The sequence below is a fragment of the Manacus vitellinus genome, unplaced genomic scaffold, assembly GCF_001715985.3.
Source record: "Manacus vitellinus isolate BGI_N305 unplaced genomic scaffold, ASM171598v3 scaffold_70_pilon, whole genome shotgun sequence".
In the NCBI taxonomy this organism is placed as follows: Eukaryota; Metazoa; Chordata; class Aves; order Passeriformes; family Pipridae; genus Manacus; species Manacus vitellinus.
The window spans coordinates 1,855,709-1,861,708 of record NW_021940754.1 but is presented as its reverse complement, the minus strand read 5'-3'; the positions used below and the strand labels follow the sequence as shown (position 1 = coordinate 1,861,708).

The 6,000-nt window shown below is 37.4% G+C and overlaps 1 protein-coding gene across 3 annotated transcripts in view; it reads left to right on the top strand.

Moving 5' to 3' along the window:
• The first annotated feature begins 249 nt into the window (after window positions 1-249).
• Window positions 250-6,000, top strand: part of AFTPH (aftiphilin) — a 42,647-nt gene continuing 36,896 nt past the window's right edge. For 2 of the 3 annotated variants that reach the window (XR_003916292.1, XM_029964377.1), the window contains exon 1: window positions 250-271. The gene's annotated coding sequence lies outside the window, so the exon portion shown is untranslated. The remainder of the gene's footprint in view (window positions 272-6,000) is intronic. The other variant, XM_029964378.1, reaches the window with a different exon arrangement.

The window sequence follows — 6,000 nt, the reverse complement described above, 5'->3', positions numbered from 1 at the left end:
ATCATTCTAAAATGGGGTAGTTACTCGAATGCCTATTAGGTCCTGACGCTTCAGTTTACCATTGTAAGTGTCTACTTGATGAACCAAAATATTTTTTTTCCTTAGAGAAGACAGTGCCTTAAAAAAAAAAAGGGTAAAACCCTGGGATTCCTTCGAGGTGTCAGTAAATTGGCCTCATGGTGGTGACAGCCCCTTCCTCCCAGCTTCAGCACAGAAACTGAAACCTTCAGGAGTTTAATGCTCCTTTAACAAACATCTGTTCATAAACAGAGTGAGTAGAGGAGCATTGTTGACAGGAGCTGCACTGCGTCGGTCGTGTGAGTTTAGTTTCCATGCGTGGTTTACAGCCCCACGTGCTTCATTAGGAATAATTTTTCAGCTGTTGAGTCCATGGCAAAGTGATTTTGATGGATGCTGCTTTTTAACTGGACTGGTCCTTGGAGACTGAACAAAATTAAAAGTATTTCCTCCTTGTGTTATTCTCTGGACATATGAACTAGACTTGGAAAGCTAATTAGCCTACTTTAAGCATGAAAATGCTCAGTTGTGTTGTCAGCACAGAAGTTGGCGGCTAACACATGGGTAGTGGTTCCTCCTCCTGAAGTTGGAGCTGTACCTGGAGAGATCCAACATTAATTGTGAGAGCCTGGGGAAGAGGTGAAGTAGCTGTGACTACTGAGGGGTTGTGGGTTTTTTGGAACAGTTGTGTCAGTGAAAAAAAGTAGCCTAAATGTGAAAATATGAGACTTTAAGCTTAAAAATATGAAGTGATGCAGAAAAACTAATGTGGCTATGGTGTTTTCATTCCACATGATATTTGCATGAAGTACACATTGTATGACCTTCTAAGGCAGTGTGAAAGTATGACCTCTTCCTTTTACTTCCTTAATTTGTTTATAAGTAAGCAATTGAAGGAGCTCAGCATCAGTTTGGTTTTATTCTTTTATGTATTTCAGTTTTGTCCAGATCACGGTTTTGTTTAGCAAAGGATTTAATAGGCTGTAAAATTTTGAGTTATACACAGTTAAGTAATTCTATTGATTAAAGCAATGTGATCTTACATTTCTACTTGAAAAAATCTCTCTAATAACTTATTGAGCATTTTAACATCTTAATTACATGGAGTAATATTCTGAAACTTTCAGTACTTTGCAAAGACTTGTCTTTCACGATGGAAATAATACAGCAGCTTAGATGGACTTCAGTCAACTCTTTGCCCTTTCCTCTTGAAATATTCATGGAGCTCTCCTTGCAGGTCTGTGGTGGTATCAGTTGGAAACCTAGTGGTGAAGAAACTGATGCTTGGTCTGGTTGTTTTCACTGTACTCAGAGACATAGTCTTCCTTCAGATCCTCGTTGTCTTTTTCGACAGAATGTTCATTCCTTTCTGTGCTATTTTGCTGTTTGACAACTTAAACTACTTCTTTGTGAGTGTTTCAGCACAGTGACACACTAACCCTTTCACGAGGATTCAAAATACTTAGAACTTTTCTAGATAGTCCTCTTAAGAGCAGTGGTTTAGATCCTACTCATTCCCAGGTGTCAGAAATTTTGTCTGTGAGGTTTTTTTCGTTTGTGCAAAAAACCACACTGTGTGAGCTGCTGCTATTGCACACACACAAAAAGTCTTGAAATGTGCCTTGTTTGAAAACTGACAGTCTCATTTTCAGCAGACTTTCTTTAAAGCTGATGTCTTTAGCAATTAAAATTTTCAACTGATTTCAGTTCAAGGAGTGTTTCTGTACTGGTGCCATTTGCAAGGTGATCTAATGAGTCTGCTTCTGTAAGGCAAATAATTTGGATTTTGCAAATCCAAGAGCCCTGCTTTGGGAGAGCCACAAGGAAGGGCGAATCCTGTCGTCACCTTAGTATGTTTGAAAGTTGGTACCAGGGTGAAGGAAATGTGAAACCTTGAGTTCATGTGTCTTTTGAAAAGTGATGAAAAATAGATTTTATTCTTTGGAGTATTAGGTGTCCTGCCTGTATTGTGTTTTTAATATGATGTAATGTCTGTAGGTGGGATAAATGATGAATAATGTAAGGCTGTTCACTGAAAAACAAGCAAAAGTTCTCAGTAATGGAAAGAAGACCTATGTGGTTGTTCTCCCTGTGCAGTTGTATTTCCTCTACCACACCATAGGAGAACCTTTCACATAAGAGTGCACCTCTGGGCAGTTGTAATTTACTCTTTACTGTAGTCTGTGTGAAGTTCGAAAGGCTTATATGTGGTGGAGAACACACTGCTCTGTAAATAAGTCTCTGGGAACAGTTGACCTTAGGTAATCTAGTTCTAATACTTTTTAATCTAGCATCTTTTTATCTTAATTTAGAACAGGTTCCCAGCTAGCATGTTTGAGGGTAACATCCAGAAATAGATTTTCTCAGTGAGTTGACCACCTGTTTTAAAAGGAATTTAAGAAATCATAGGAATGAAAACATCTCAGCTATGTGTTACTTACGACATCTGTCTTTACACGTCGTAGGGCTGTGTACTCTACATTGGACACAAATATTGCATTCCTGCAGAGCCAGATTTTAAACCTGATGGACTTTCCCAGCCAGTTGTGTTTGCCTATAGGATTTTAAAATATGCTTGTTCTTACAATATTTCCTCCACTGTCTGGTTGCAGATTTAACTAAAGGCGGTGTCCTCATCTGCAGCTGATAAAGCACATCAGTAGATTTTGAGATGAGACATTTTTTTGCTTGTATTAACTTTACAAAGATAACCTGGTCTTTTAGGTTTGGGAAGTAATGCTATTCTTGGTTAAAAGAGTCTAATGAACCAGCACAACATCTAGATTCATATTTTCCTAACGTTCTTCTGATTCCACAGCTAAGTTAAAATGAAACAGGGAGAATTGAAGCAGCACAACTACTGAAAGTACGTGTTTGATTGCTTCTTTGTATAGCCTAAAAAGGAGATCTTCCTTTAAAAGGAAGATAGCTATATCCAAGATCTGTTTAAATGCCACATTTGTGCCACCTAACGTTGTCTATCAGTGATGAGAGGAAGAGGAGCACTGTCAAAGAGGTTTGGATATTGTCTAGGCTGGGTTGTCTGGGGGTGCCAGCCTCTGGAGGGCAGAAGGACAGGAAGAATAAGTGCCTGATTCCTGGTGTCAGCCTCCCAGGTTTTGTTACTTTAATGTTTGTTGTACATACAACACTTTCTGATGAAGGTGTCTCGCATATTCGGTGTTTGTTGAAACCACAGTGATGTACAGTGGTATTGATTTAGTTCCAAATGTTGGGTAATGAGAAATAGGGCTTGGAGACGTTTGCCTTACTGAAACTGGAGAACATTGTTTTCTTCAACCCTGTATATGTCCAAGGAAAAAGAAGAGTGCTCTGAAACTCCTGCTTTGGGTAATGGACCTCCTGGCTGTAACAGCATCAGGTTCAAAATCGAAAACATTGATTTCTTGGAGGCTTTATGAAGTAAACATTTTCTTGCTGTATTTTGTTTGCTGGTAACTAATTCCAAAAATAAAAGTAAGCTTATTAAACCAATGTAAGAACATATTGACTTCAGCCTGGACAAAGACTCTCCCTCTAGAGTGGATTTGGATTGTAGAAATGCTGGTTTAGCAGACAGACTCTCCTCATTTACAACCACCATTCTAGAAATAGATTCTCAGGTGCGGAAAGACTGTGTGATTATGTTTTCCTTTGTTCATAAGCCAAAGAAAAGGCAGAGTGATAACAGAAGAGGACAGCTTTTCCTACTGGAAGCCAACATTGTGCTGTAATAAGTTTAAATCTGGTCCTTGCTGTGGTATTTTTGGCATCTGCTTGAGGAACTCCCTTGCAGTAAGAGTTAAATGTTCTTGGAAAGATCAGATGCTGGCAGCTGATGACTTGAATCCATCTCTTGCCATTGCAAGGCTTTCACTGTAGGGTATTTCAGTAATGTTGTTGTCATTTCTGTCATGGAGATCTTGATGGTGCCATGTGTGGTTATTGTGTTTTCTGTGTGCTTTAAGGGGATGGGTTGCTTAACTCAGCTTTGTTTTCAGAACAATCCACAGCTGAGAAGTTACTCGTTGCTTCGCTTCCTCTTAAGGTGAAGGAAACATTCTGCTCTACAAGGGGTTTCTTCCTTTGAGTTTACACGCCTCACGTATTTCTTTAGAGACACTCTTTGTGGCCTCCTGATTTTTTAGGTCTTATGTAAGAGCCCAACTTGCTGTTTCAGGTTTTGCCCTAGAAGATAGGCAGCAAAGGAACTATTTATACCTGCTTTTGTGTAGTGTAATTACATTGTTCCCTTTGCTGCCATGTCTTTGTTAGACTGTTACTATTACTCTGTAAAAAGACAGTGAACAAGGATGTGGTCTGTGTATGAGGAAAGCAGATATTGTTCCTTACTTACTGCAAACAAATAATAAGAGACTCTGGCTTCATTGTAAATGTTTTGGAAACCTAGTTAGTGACCATAAAAGAAGAGTATGCATTTCCTTTTTCCAATTCCTTGCCCTATCAAAACTAAAGTCAACTACTTCTCATTTCTAGCATTACTGATTTCTCTTTTCTCTCTTGAGTGTTTTAAATTAACCTGAGTTACATTCTTAAATGCTTGTGACTTGAGAAAAAAGGTTCGAACCAGAGGCTGCAGTATCAAAATTGAATCTTAATAAATTAATCAGCAATTTTTTTTTCTTTTGAGTAAAATGTCAATATATAAGTATATTGGTGGATTGCACTTTTAACAGTGGTCTCTATTAATAGTGTTGAAATTTGTTTCAGAAATTCCTTCATAATGAACATTAGAGTGTGAATGCAAAGAAAGATATGGACACAAAAAGTTAACTAGTGTTTCCAGTTTAAAAAAAAAAACAACCAACAAAAAATAGGTAAAAAGACAGAAAGGCAGAAAATGGCACCTGAAAGAGAATACAATTCTTTAATAATTTTTTTTTTTTGAAACTATTGGGACAACTGCATGTCATGAGCAATTGATGGAAATCCATCTTCAGTCTAATAGTAAACTCTTGAGATCTGCAAGTGTTGCTGACCCTTGTCAACATAAATCTGTAATGGTGACTAAAGTAATCCACTCTAAACATGAACACTTTAACTGTGCCAGATTCTTCACCTCAGGGTGTAAGGTTTGATGCCAGAAACCTGAGATGTTGCATATTAGAAATCACAGAAGTTATGTATGTTGTGCTCTGTTATGTAAGTAAAAACCGTTGTAATTTCCTTCAAATAGGAGTCCTTATTATATAGCATGCTGAAAAATTGGTGGCTTCCAGTTGTTTTAAAAGTACATGTTTCAAGAATGTTTAAATGAACAGATAAGTGCAATAAGTGCATGTGAACTTCATATCTGACTTTTAAATTTGGGAGCCAGTTCCCTGAAAACTACGGGGAAGATAAATAATCCACATTATTGGTCATAGATTTGTTCAAATTCTACTTTGGGTTAAACCATGTTTTGTGTTCATCACTTGAAATACCAGGTTTAAAAAATTATATAGCCTAATATCTTGACCAAGAATGTCTGAGCTGGGTATAAAGTACTACAAAAGATGAAGCCACTGTTCCAACTCTGTTTGAGATTCCAGACAAAGCAGGGATTAACTAAATGAACTAAGGAACAAAGTCGTTGTTCTGTCGGACCTGTGGGTCTTCACTATGCTATTGTTTCAAATAACAAATTTGAATTCAAGTTTGATAACAAATTCTGTTTATAGTTGGCAGATAGAACACTTTTGGTAGTCGAGAAAGGGGACTCTAATTAAATTCTTTCTGAAGAAAACTACATTAAGGCTATAAAATTCCCATGCTGTTTTATATTGTGAGGAGATTTGGGATTATGCACAGCTTATAAATTTATCACTAATTAGTCAAGAGGAGGGGGAATACTAGTATGACTTTTTTTCCTTCTCTTACAGTTGGAGTATGTTTGAGTTCTATAAACAACAATTAAATTGTGTTAACATAACAACCTTACACTCATTTCTAATACAGGTTCATACATTTTGGAGCTCTTCA